Raw genomic sequence first — 13,847 nt, forward strand, 5'->3', positions numbered from 1 at the left:
GAGTGGAACCGTGTGTGTATGGAATGGAGCCATATGTGTACGGGATGTACGGAGCGAAGCCAAGTGTGTACAAAGCATACAAAGCGGGCTTTTGCCACGGACACAGGAGTACACGGCGGAGCCCCGAGGAGCATTTTAAAACACACACATGACGTTCCACCTGAAGTGATGTGCTGGAAGCTGACCGGAAATGAGATAATTTCTTGAGGAGATTGTGACGGAACCAGGAATGCTTCAGATCCATCACCGTGTCCTCCTCCGACAGCGCAGACAGCAGGATCGCCTTGGAATCGGGGATGCCGGCCATGTGAGCGGATCATGATAGGTCCTGCATCGGGAGGCTCAGGTGGGCACTACAATGGGAGCCGGGCTGCTATAGTATCTTTGTAGAATCTTTCTTTATTTCTTTCTCTCTTTTTCTTTCTCTGTTCTTTCATTCTCTCTCTGTTCTTTTTTTCTCTCTCTGTTCTTTCTTCCCCTCTTTCTTTCTCTTTCCTCTCTGTTCTTTCTTTCTTTTCTTTACTTCTTTCGTTCTCTCTCTGTTCTTTCTCTGTCCTTTCTTTCTTTCCCCTCTTTCTTTCCCTGTTCTGTCTCTCACTGTTCTTTCTTTGTCTCTCACTGTTCTCTTTCTTTCCCCTTTCTTTCACGCTCTCTCTGTTTTCTTTTTTCTCTCTCTCTCTGTTTTCTCTCTTCCTTAGTGCCAGTCAGTGTGCCCATAATGCCAGCCACTGTGCCCTCAGTACCAGTCAGTGTGATCAGCAGTGCTAAATGGGTGCCATTAGGTGTGGACATGGGTGTGACTAGTTGTGAAATGGGTGTGGTTGGGCGTGGCCAAAATTTGCAGTCTTTGTCCGTCTTTCCCTTCTTCAAAAGTTGGGAGGTATGATAGGGGCAGCTATGACCAGGGGGTCTGGTTGCCCAATAGAGAGCAGTTCTGCCAGGAATTCTGTAATCATGCATACAAAAGGGGACAGAGATTTGGGAGGAGTACTGTACCTAAAAGCAATAAATAGGACTGAGCTGAAATACTGGGCACAGCTGTGACTACATGTTATATAGTCGTGTTAATCTCCTCTCACTTCTTGTAAACTACAACTGTACAAAGATATTATATAGTCACCATGTGACTAGTGGGCCTGTGTAACTTCAAATGCCAGGGCTGAATTTTAGTCCCAGTCCGGCCCTGGTTGTTGCACCAAACATTCCAAACACGAAAACATTTGTATGGCTGCAATGCAGGTGACCGAATGCAAACGCACAGAAAATGCAAGGTGGGGACAGTCAGAGAACGATGTAACTTTGTTTAAATACAACAGTAACTTACAGCAATCCTGGACAGTTAAGTAATAGTTACAAGGTAAATCAAACAAACCAGATACTGCTATGAGCAGATTGGCAATGGAAGTTCTTCACTATGCAATATGGAAGTTCTCTGCCCAAGAGTGCTATACCTGTTCACGGGATTTACCACATAGGTGATCTCGCTCTCTCTGGACTTTACTCTCTCTGGAATTATGGCCATTGCGGGGGTCACCGGATTTTATTACTAGACCGCAAGTCTCTCTGACATAGTCTATTAACGCGTGCCTGAAACTGTCCACCTCCCAACCAGTCGTCCTCACCCAGTCCAACCCTGGTAGCGCGTCCAGGATGGATGTAGTTGCAGTCTTGCCTCCTGTGGATCCTTGCGGCATGATTATCAGCAAATATCTGCAAGGCCTGGAGCGGAGAAGACTGTGACTCAGCTCTTGATTGGCTAAGCCCGATCTCTGGCACTTCTCAAACATGGTCCGACCCTTAATAGGTGGTGTCCAGGACTCCGGTGGCGTAGACTTCCCGCTGAGGTCTATTACGCTGGCCTCCATGCCAACCTGGGTCCACGCCTCCTTCTCTCTTGCTTTTGGTGTCAAAAACTGCCCCGATTTGGCTCACAAGATGTTTATACCACAAGGCTCTGCCCACTCAGTCACCTGACCAGTACCTGCACATAAAGCGGTCCTTCCTCACTATGGTCACATCCCACAAGGATTCTTCAAGGTCATCACTGCCTCCTCTTATAGGCGCTATTCACACCACATATTAGCATATGTCAGACAATGAAAGGTCTGCATTCTACAAGCTGGCATACAAAATGTATACTGTTACATTCAAGCTACTACTGTGCAGGTGATTTATGCCAAATGTTTGCAAAGTTGACAGTTTCATACTATTCTATGAAGAGAAATGAAAAAAATAGAAGCAAGAGGAGAACAGGGAAACCTATTTATCCTGGCATACAAGATTTTCATGGTTAGTGTGCTAACCACTGTCTCTCATATTTGGTTTTTATATGTGATGTCATCATGTTTCACTAAGTATTGAGAAATTTATTTCAAGAAAGTAGTCTACAGTAAATATAAGTGCAAAATGGCATTGCTGCCTGCCCAACACATGCCATTCAAGAGTGGGAAATCTTATTACATACCACCAGGTTAGACAATGCCATCGTATGTCCAAGATAAACTACATATATTATTGATAAATCTCAGCTATAGAGATGGGCGGATTCCTGGATGTTCGGGTCCGGCTAAACAGTTACAAAAAGTTCAGGTCCGGGTACCAGAACACTACCCGAACCCCATTCACTTGAATGGGGGGACTGAACATCCAGCGTCATGTGCATGACAGTGCAGCAAACACTGGATTACTAATGGATAGGTGTCTTATAGACGCCTATTACTAAGCCGTGGGCTTGATGTCACCTGACAATACAAAGGTAACATCAACCTCACAAATATGAACCCCACTTGCCACCACTACAGGGCAAGTGGGAAGAGCCAGTCAAAGCACCAGAATTAGGGCATCTTAATATTTTTTGGCTGTGGGGGGCCAATATCCATGGCTCCTTACCAGCCCGAGAATAACAGCCCCCAGCTGTCTGCTTTAGCAAGGCTGGTTGTCAAAAATGGGTGGGACCCCACGCTGTTTTTTTATATTATTTAAATAATTAAAAATACAGCATGGTGACCCCTCTTTTCTTGATAACCAACCTTGCTGAAGCTGACAGCTGAGGGTTGCAGCCCCCAGCTGTGAGTTTTACCTGGCTGGTTGTCAAATACAGAGGAACCCACGCCTTTTTTTTAATTATTTACAGCACAGGAGCGGCTGATGAATCCTCCCATCCACCGCTCCTGCTCTCACTGTTATTAGTGGCTGCAGGTGTCGGTTGATGGGAGTGGATATCCCGTCATTAAGACCAGTGACCGGAGATAAACCTTATACCTCTGATCACAGCTGAATGCTCACACTGTCTTTTGACAGCGTGGAACCATGGCTCTGACCAGCAGGGACGATTTCACCACCGATCAGAAGCGGTGTTTGCCGCGCTGTCATGCACATGACAGCACGACAAACACCCGGTGTTCGGGCAGCAAAACCCAAACAGTAACAAGGACTACCTGGTGAAATCCGTGTTCGGTGTCCATGCCCGAACAGTAAGTGTTCGGTACGGATGCCGAACTTTACTGTTCGGGTTTGCCCATCTTTACTCAGCTAGAACTGGATTAAAAATAGTTTATTTTATATTGGGTGCACTCTTCTCCATCCACTGCTTTTAGTACCATTGGGTCCCTTCTCCTATGGATAATTTGTTTCAAGTACGCCACTTAGGATATGAGGGCAATACAAAGAAAGCATGAGTTATTTTTGAAATCCTGAAGAAATCTTACTCAGGGCATATAACTCTTCACAGTACAGGGGAGTTAACAGTTTACAGGCACACAGCTATGACACAGTTCTGAGCTGAAATCGGTAACTGGGGTTTTATTCAAGCTTTTTTTCGTCACACAGAATCACTTCTCTTCATGCACATTTTCATCCACATATATGAAAGTCTGTTCACAGATAACCTAAGCAGAAATCTTCCTTGCTCATGCAGTGAGGTGGGAGGGAGGGGAATGAGTCCGGTGCTGTAGCTTTCTCACTTCTATCTTGAGGTAATAAAGATGCTCCTGGCTGTCCTTACTGCTTCTAGGATTACAGCAATCACTTCCCAGGAAGAACTGGTCTATACAGCTTGTCTGATTTCAGTCTGACAGGAGACTCATAACACACCTTGGATGTCCTTGACACAATAACTTTCCCTTGTATCCCCGATTGCTGAGCTAACCACTCCCTGTCTGTTATAACCATTTAACCCCTATAGTTGATTCGGTCACAAATATTAATTTCCAGACTCTCTGGATCCCTAGACAGCCAAGTGACTCCATCCCTTCATCTACTGGTAAAAGTGGACTTTTGCAAAAAAACATTACTATGTGTGCCTATTCTTGGTGTGCTATTCCTACACACACACACACACACACACACACACACACACATACAGCCATTCTGACATGAATCATTAAAGAAACTGCTGACATGGAGTAAAAGCACCAGCCTCATCAACTTGATGACATCTATTTAAAGGACTATCCAACATAGCAAATTATGTTATACTCCTTTTTAAGGTTTTTCCTCTTCACAGGCACGATCAGGAAGAAGGGGACACTTACTATCTGCTACATTCCAGTGAATGGGGTGCAATTCCCTGCACAGTTGGGTCTCTGTATTGAAAAGTTGGGAAGGGAAAGAAGTACTAAAGCAGTAGTGATCCTTTGAGAGAGAGAGAGAGAGAGAGAGAGAGACCTAAGACACCGCCTATCAGTCTTCATACGAAGGAAAGCCCAATACTGACCCTTGAACATATCAAAGGTTGGGTAGTTACAATTTTTTTTTTTTTGAGAAATTGGGCAAAACTGTTTTTTTAGTCTGTGGTTACACTAGCTTTTGCCATCAATTAAAGAACCACAAAGTATTCTTGCTCCTCAAATTTTTAAAACACATTTATCCTACTGTACAACAGCAGGAAAATATGTTGCTGGAGGGGGGAGTGTTTAAAACCCTTGACACAGACTGCGTCACCCGGCTAAATGCTGTCTAGGACACGCTACATTTTTGTTGAAAACATAGCATGGTCACTGCCTGAAGTATTTGCACCCCACTGCCCACGACTGAAAGATAAGCATGTAAAAAAATGTAGTCGCCATTTAACAGACTGTACTAGAACCATGGATTCCCACAGGAGCCGGATGTTACATATTTATTAGAACTGTTTCATTAAGGGTAAAAAAATAAAACAAACCTTCACATTCTTTTTTACATATCCTAGCTTTGTGGTGAGATTTTGTGATGAACCACTGCTACTGAGGTTCAACCTGGCTTTACAGATGTTCATCCATCAAACCTTCCGACAGCCAGAAGAAACATGTGCAAAGTATTATACAGGTGTCTCCATCATGATTCCACCTACAGAAACAGTCAGTGTAATATGAGAATTCACCATAATGACTCAAGAACTTGAGAAGAAACATCTTGACGTTTTTGGCACATGCTCGCACGTCAGTTTTTTGGGACCAATTTGAAGTATACAGATGGCGAACAAGATCTCTGCTTCATAGTCAGAATTCTACAATATATGGGTTTTTTTGTATTTCATCAGCATATTTACTAGCCATTTTTTTTTTTTCTATTAAGAGGTATTCCGGTTTAAACAAGTTACTCCTATCCATAGGATAGGGACAAATCTTAGATCGATGGGGATCTGACCACTGATTACCGTAATGCGGACCTTATGTTTCCCGTATGAATGGAGCAATGGTTGCACATGCACACTGCTGCTCCATTCCAGCTTTATGGGACTGATCGGGATAGTCATGTACAGACCTCAAGTATCTCCGAAATGTAATTGTGCCACAATGCATTCTATTGAAACTGGGGCAAAAGTGTGATCAGGGGGTTTCAACAGTCAAGTTCCCCTTGATATAGTAGCAGTCACGTATAGATAGTTTGTTATACCTTAAATACTTCATTATGTCTCCTGGACAGTTAAAACAAGTGTCTAAAAGTCTAAAATTAGGAAAATCTAATCTGTTGGAGGGGGTTGGGAAGCAGAGGAAAAAAATCCCCCACGATTTTCTAATGAAACTAGGGTTCCCTTAAAACGAATGGGGGTTAAAGTTCAAATGTGTGTGTAAGGAGATGGACATATTGAAGAACAAGCATATTGTTGTATTGTATAATGTGAACTGTGAAATGCGTTAATAGTGTTTGTCTTGTGCTCTCCAGACTGTAGGGAGAATTAGAGCAAATGACAGGGAATAGCCCAGAGCGGGAGTGGCTAAGGTAAAGGAACATATACACAGTTGTGTGAGGACATCAGATAGGGCCTAGTGTGCATCAAGAACAAGTCTAAGGTCTAGACCATATGCAGTGCCGCATGACGTGGATGTCTGAAGTGAGAGGAGACCAAGATGGTGGTTAGTGCGAGTTGGAGTAAAGAGAAAAGGAAAGCTGACAGAAGGACGGAGTGAATACGCTAAGACAGGTCCTGGGGAAGTGTGCCTAGTAGTACGGCTCCAAGTTTATAACTCAGATAGTCAAGATGGGACAGAGAACGTTCCCCAGGCATGAGTTCCAAGGCGTCAATAGTAGAGAAGTTCAGCACCGGCCTTACTGGCAACATAGTTCCCTTGAGGTGAAAGAGGATGTGGAACTGCAAGTTGAGAATAGGACTCTTGCTACCTGGACTGTAGTACTGAGCTGTGGTGAAGGAAACTGAAACAGTGGAGATAGAGAACTAACGAGTAAAGAGAAATGAATGGATACTTTGTGTCAAAATGCTCCATATTGTGAAGGAAATGTTCATGGAGTTGTGTACCCGCTACCAGGGTCGTATTTGTCATTAGGCACTCGTGGGCATGTGCCTAGGACGGGACTCTGCGGTGGGCGGCACCCGAGCAAGGTTTTCCCCCTCCTCCCCACCATCATACTCACCTCCTCCAGCGGTGCCTGCGCTGCAGCTCCGATGGTCCTGCGCTGCGCCGATGTCTGTTCTTCCGGTGTGAGTGCGCGGTCACACGTGGTACCGCTCATTAAGATCATGAATATGGACGCCACTCCATTCTCATAGGCGTGGTGCCCATATTCATGACCTTAATGAGCGGTACCACGTGCTCACACAAACAGGAAGAACGAAAGATGCTGGCGGCGCCTGGCTAGACGAGAGACATGCAGCAGAAGGGAACGGACCAAGCCACTACTCAGGTGAGCCAGATGGAGAGTGAGCGGCGGGTGGGGTAATTAGCCGGGTGGAGAATGAGCGGAGCCTGTACTGGGGAAATGGCTGCACTGGGGAGAAAGGCTACTTTCACATCAGCGATTTTTGCCAAAGTGTCTGCATTAGTCATACTCACCAATGGGGAAAAAGTGCCTAGGGCAGCATAAACTATAAATATGGCCCTGCCCACTACCTATAATACATAATTTCCACAAAGTTATCGTTCAGTAGAAGTTTATTTTCGACTGGTGGTCTCCCTCATTGAAATCTTCAACATCTGGTCCTGGCCAACCATAGTAATCGGTAACATGCAGCCTGCAAGGACGTAGCACCCCCACAGCACAAGTCCACACACGCAGCAAAGACCCCCACCTTCATGTAACATACGTAAGAAACGAGAACCTCGCCCACGGCTACTGTCCCTCACCACATTACATGTGCGCATATCAGGACAAGGCCCAAACTGCAATTATTGCACTACTTGTTGGCCTCAAATGACACCAAGTATATACTGCACCAAAAACTAACTTTTTTTTTTCTTCCTTTGCTAAAAATTAACTTTATTTTCTATGTTTTATACATATTTTTTAATGACATTTAATAAGTTATTTACATGTTTTACTGTGATATCTTGTCGTCCTTGGTTTATTATGTATACTTGTGCGACTTTGAGCCATTGCCTTCTGGTTTCTACTATAATATACACGATGAATCATTAGACTCAGCTTAATCGTGTCCATTTTCTAAGATTGCAATACACCCAATGCATTTGTTTCCAAAACCAAAAATATGCCTAAACGCTTATGCAGACGTTTGTTGTCTTTCTGTGGTCCATTTTCCCCATACAATATATGGACACATTGCATTCCATAGGTCTATTCACATGGTAATGATTTAATTTTCTTCGTACCAATTTGTTATTTTTTATTTATTTTTATTTTTTTTAAGAAAATGGACTAAAAACAGATAAAAAAAAAAAAAAAAGTCCATCACATGGAGAGAAAAAAGGGCTCCATTTTTTTCTGATGCAAAACAGACAATCAGCTCAGGTCTATAATAAAATAGCCTCTCACTGCAGAAGACAGAATCAGGAAAAGAACTGCATCTCCCTTTAAGGCCAGGGACACACTACCATAGAATACGGGCAAGTGTTATGCGAGAAAACATTGTTAGTCTATGGGGCAACTCCCATCACTGTTTATTTTCTCAGGCGTATTCGACGTCGATGTGCGTGTAAAATCACAGCATGCTGCGATAGTCACCGAGACTAGACAATGCAAGCATATGGGTACGAGAAAAAGTCGGACGCCACAAGGAGCATTCATCTAACTTGCGACAAATATGCACACATTTTCCTAATTTCAGCCCATTGAGCAATTTAATTCAATGGGCAAAGCCTGTGAGAAATGTAAAGCCACACGGATGTCATACAGATACATAGGTGCGAGAAAATCGCATCATCACATTGCAAACGCATTACACACGGATGATCATACAGAGAACACTTGTGCGACTCTCGGCAGGGAGACTCGGAACGATTTTCCATACGTTTAGTGTGATGCCGGCTATGTTCCTACAATGAGCTTTTGAGATACTGATTTTTAGCTGCATTTCTACACTCATGTAAAATAGGATACTTGCATTTTTTTAAAAAAAAACAGAGTGTCAAACACTGATTGTTGGAACATAGCCTTAGGACACATCCACATGAAGAATTTCTACTGTGGAACCCTTGTATCAAAAATATTGCTCGTATTCAGTAAACACTGCATCTGTTATGGGTGGAGATACAGTATGGTCCCATTAAGGAATTAATTTCTCTTTTTGCATTGTAACGCCTCATTAAGATGTCAGTTTTTGGCAAGGGCTACACTGTAGACGTGGCCGCAACAGCCATCGTGCGACCGAACGTTGCACTGTGCCACTGCTACTTCACAGCGCTATAGAAACTGATTGCGGTAATGTAGGTGTGACAATACAACCAAACAAGCTAGTCCCCAAAAAGCCAACCAAGTCTGCAACCTCACTCACTTGTGTGCCACAGCGATGCTGCATGGCCGTTACAAAGTCGCTTAGTAGCCCTACAAGCTCACAGATGGAACTCGTGCCTATCGTAGTCTATGGTGCTGTTATATAGATCAACATATCCTTACAGACAGAGTGAGTGAGTGATCTGCACAAAATCTACAAAATCTTGGTAGATAATGCACGATCGCAGTCTCACAATTAACTCGCCAGTGCAAATCTATGGGTCTGTGAAAAAAGGGACAGCAATCAGAACACATCTGAATACAATCTGTTTCTCACAGTTTTTTTTCCATCTGAGAAAAACTGAAGGTAAAAATTAACACAAAGACCAAACTCAGTTTTTTTCATGTACAAGAAAAATCACAAAGCCTGAAAGGGGCCTTAGGCCTGTTTCACACTTCCGTTTTTGTGTCCGCCAAACGGATCCGTTTCCGTTTTTTTGACGGAAACTGATGCAAACGGATCCGGTTTTTTAAAAACGGATCCGTTTTTTTGACGGATCCGCGGTAACCGTAATGGAAGTCTATGGGACAAAAAAAACGGATCCTGCAAAAAATGGCGGATCCGTTTTTTTACGGAAAACAACGGATTTTGACGGATTTGAAAAAACGGAAGTGTGAAACAGGCCTTAGACGACCTTATATTACAGCCAAAGTATGGACCATGATGCAGACTGGCCACGGGTCTCCTGATCCAGTTCTGACAGCCTTATATTTAACTATGAGGCTGTCAAGCTCAATTCAGGAGACCAGCGGCCAATCTGTGCATGGCGGTCTGTACTCGGATCGTGACAGACATCCAAGTGGGCCTAAAAGAAGTGGCCGGAGCAAGCCTCCCAGCCCCCCCCCAAAGGAGGCATAGGCGGAGGCCAACATGACGGGGGGGTATTTAGGTGAGGGTCAGGGGTGTGCCCTCCCTCTGTTCCTGCTCTCCCAGCACCGAAGCAGTTTCACTTACCGGGATGTCAGGAGTTGAAGAGGCTGTGGGCTGCAGCGCTGGGGCAGCCTCCTGGATGGCTGGAGGCACGGGTCGCTGGCCGCTCCTAGGTACCCCTGGGTAGGCCGATGAGAGGGAGCGCAGAGCAAGGCGGGTTAGGCCGCCGGAGCGGCTCTCACCCGACACCGCTCCCTCGGGCTTCGCGTTGCCACAGGAGCTCCTGGCGGGGGGGGGGGTGCCAGGAGGCGTCTGATTTCGGGGTGCCGCAGCCGGGATCTCTCCAGGGGTTCTGGCTTCCCGCCCTGGTCCTCCCTTGGGGGGCCATCATCGCGGCAGCGAGTCCGCTACTGGGAGTCGTGAGGTCCGCAAGGCTTCGGGGGATCCAGGAGTTCCGGCTGGAGGGTACACAGCCCCCTCGCAGCCCAGTGAGTATGCGTCCATGTCCCCTGTTTGTCACCCGTTTTTATCTTCGTCAGTGGTGGAAAGGGGGCCCTTGGGTGAGGCTAGTGGTGTTGGGGTGGGGGCTGGGTTGAGCAGTATTGGGTCGGCCGGGGAAGTGTGCGATTTGCTTGCGGACGTGCGTAGGGTGCTGTTACACCTGGAGCGGGGCTTTGTCGGGTCTTCGCCGGTAGCAGCGTGGGTCGGATCGTGGGGTCGGCGGGTCAGTGCGGTCTAGAGTCGGGCCCCCGCTTCAGCGAGCCAGTGTCCGTGTCGGTTCGAACCGACAAAGAGAGGGAGTGTCGTGTGCGTTTAGATGATCGGGCGCATGGCGAGGTGTATGTATGTTTTGAAGGTTCCTTGGGGGTTCACTTAACAATAGAAGTGGAAGAGCGAACTTGGAAGGTTGAGTATGTTGTAATATTTTCGCTGCTGCCTCTGGAGATGTTTAATTTAAACAAAAGCGAAAGGTGGAAGCAGATAGGAGGGGGGAGGTTAAGCGCAGGTGGCGTTTGATTCCTCCGACATTTGTGAATTGGCAGCAAGCTTTTGGCGAGCGTTGTTGGGGAACAGGCCCCTGATGATTGCTTGGCGCCTTTTGTTATCTGGACGATATAGATGAGGCTTACAGAGTGTATGGTGGTCAGGGTGGCTGAGGTATGACGAGCAATTCCGTAAGAGGACGGCTGTGCGTCCGGCTATTCGCTGGGACCAGAAAGATATTGGTTTGTGGATGCGTGTGATAGCGCAAAATAAGTTTGGGAGCACCTTTCATGGGGGGGCTGGAAGCCTCAGCCAGAGGTACGCACAAGGCGGGTGTTGGCTGGCAGTTTAATGACGGCCAGTGTAAGTTCGGGGCTAATTGTAATTCAAACACCTCTGCTCTAATTGTATTGGGGCCTCACATTGAGCGTCAAAGTGTTTCCAACAAGGGAAGTCTAGAGCCGGGTGCGGGTATTCGCAAGGGGGAGACTCCTGTGAATCTGGAATGGATGGCTCCCTCCCTATCTAAATAGGTACCCTGATAGGGAAAGAGGGGGTTTGTTGTTTTCAGATTTTACGGAGGGTTTTCACATTCCGAGTCCTCCGTTTGAAATCCCGTTAGTTTTGAAAATTTGCGCTCAGCTTTGGAGCATTCCGCAGTCGTTTCTGAGAAATTAAAAAAAAAAAAAAAAAAAAAAAAAAAAAAAAAAAAGGGGTTTTGTTGGGCCGCATGGCGGGCCCTTTCGTTTCGGAGAAGGAGCCTAATAAGTTTCGGCTCATTTAACATTTGGCTTACCCGTGTGAGAGATCGATTAACGATGGTATTGATCCGGTGTTTCGTTTGGTGGTATATTCTTTGTTTGACGAGGCGGCTCGGTGGGTGCGCAAATGTGGTCGTGGTGCCCTTATGGCAAAGTCTGATGTGGAATCCACTTTTCGTTTACTACCAGTTCATACTGACAGCGTGACGCTGCTGGGGCTGTTTTTGGGAAGGCGGTTTTTTATAGATAGGTGTTTTTACCTATGGGTGGTTCGTTGTCCTATGCGTATTTCGAGGTGTTTGTTCCTGTCTCGAGTGGGTTGTGTGCGACGTTTCCGGTTTCGACTCGGTATTCATTATTGCACGATTTCTTGTGTGTTTGGCCGGCTGATTCATCGCCTTGTCTCAGGATTTTGAAAGCCATTCAGTGGGTGGCGGATCACTTCGTTGTCCCGTGAGCGCCCGGAAAAAGGAGGGTCCTAGCATGTGTTTGCGTTACCGGGTGATAGTCATCGATACAGTTGGGGAGTTCTGGTTGCCCGAGGACAAGCTGGTGGATTTGCGGTCTGATGTGGTCCGATGGTCCGAGCACGTCGCTCGAGTAAAATATCGTGGCGCGATCTTCGGTCGCTGTTGGGGAGCTTGACTTTGCTTGTCGGGTTATGCTGAGGGGTAGGGTTTCTTCGCGTAGGTTGGCTAGCGCTACTGCGGGGATTCGGGCTCCCCACCTTTTTTGTTGGGTGGTTGGCGGAGCTTAGGGCCGATTTGCGATCTGGGAGTCCTTTTTGGAAGAGTACAGCGGTCGTTTTGGCAATGGCGGAGGTGGTGGGTAACGATGCATTGGAATGGTTGCTGGATGCGGTTAGCGGGGTCGGTTTTTGGTGCCTATGTCAGAGGGCAATGGTGTGGGCTCCTTGGCCTGACACGTGGGTTTCGGCCGGTCTGGTGTGCAACATCATGTTATTGGAGATTTTGCCGATGCTAGTGGTGGTGCATTTGTGGGGGCGGGATTTCAGGAACCTGCGTGTGCGTTTTTAATTGCAACAACGTGGGCGTTGTGAGCGCGATTAATCATAGAATCATAGAATCGTAGAGTTGGAAGGAACCTCCTGGGCCATCTGGTCCAACCCCCTGCTCAAAGCAGGATTCGCTAAATCATCCCAGTCAGATGTCTGTCCAGCCTCTGTTTGAAGACTTCCATTGAAGGAGAACTCACCACTTCTCGTGGCAGCCTGTTCCACTCATTGATCACTCTAACTGTCAAAAAGTTTTTTCTAATATCTAATCTGTGTCTCCTCCCATTCAGTTTCATCCCATTGCTTCTAGTCTTTCCTTGTGCAAATGAGAATAAAGTTGATCCTTCTACAATGTGACAGCCCTTTAGATATTTGTAGACAGCAATTAAGTCTCCTCTCAGTCTTCTCTTTTGCAAACTAAACATTCCCAAATCCTGCAACCTTTCCTCATAAGACAGGGTTTGCAGACCGGTCACCATTCTGGTCGCTCTTTTCTGAACTTGCTCCAGTTTGTTGATGTCCTTTTTAAAATGTGGTGCCCAAAACTGGACACAATATTCCAGATGAGGTCTGACCAAAGAGGAGTAGAGGGAAATAATGACTTCACGTGATCTAGACTGTATGCTTCTGTTAATACATCCTAGAACTGCATTTGCCTTTTTTGCTGCTGCATCACACTGTTGACTCATATTCAGTCTGTGAAAGGGAAGGATGTTGCCAAAACCCGGGATCGAACCAGGGACCTTTAGATCTTCAGTCTAACGCTCTCCCAACTGAGCTACTTCGGCCATGCACGAATGGTATTACCGTGTCGTCTCCTCCTGTCGTTCGAGTTTTGCAGCAATTGGTGCTATTGTGTTTGTTTCTTAATGCACTTGTGACCGCGGTGCACGTGCTTGGGGTAACGAACGGGTTAGCTGACTCTCTCTCTCGTTCGCAGCGGGATTGTTTTCTTTCTTTGGCTCCGGAAGCAGGGATTGACGGGCTATCTTGTCCGGAGGAGCTGGGGAGGGTGGCTTACGGGCTGCAGAGTCGCTGATTGAATTGTCTC

General features: G+C 46.2%; 1 protein-coding gene and 1 non-coding gene across 4 annotated transcripts in view; both read right to left on the reverse strand.

Annotated features, from left to right (window-relative positions):
* The window catches only part of LPAR4 (lysophosphatidic acid receptor 4), a 47,907-nt gene that overhangs the window by 22,309 nt on the left and 11,751 nt on the right, over positions 1-13,847 (reverse strand). Inside the window, exon 1 of one of the 3 annotated variants that reach the window (XM_073543447.1) lies at positions 5,162-5,180. The exons of the other annotated variants lie outside the window; for them this stretch is intronic. The gene's annotated coding sequence lies outside the window, so the exon portion shown is untranslated. Of the gene's footprint in view, positions 1-5,161; positions 5,181-13,847 lie in introns of those variants that run through there. 3 annotated transcript variants of the gene reach the window in all.
* TRNAF-GAA (transfer RNA phenylalanine (anticodon GAA)) lies at positions 13,512-13,584 on the reverse strand. The gene has a single exon. It is a non-coding gene; the product is annotated as a tRNA-Phe (tRNA).

The sequence above is a fragment of the Dendrobates tinctorius genome, unplaced genomic scaffold (genome assembly GCF_039654945.1).
Source record: "Dendrobates tinctorius isolate UK_male_01 unplaced genomic scaffold, ASM3965494v1 ptg000133l, whole genome shotgun sequence".
Classification (NCBI taxonomy): domain Eukaryota; kingdom Metazoa; phylum Chordata; class Amphibia; order Anura; family Dendrobatidae; genus Dendrobates; species Dendrobates tinctorius.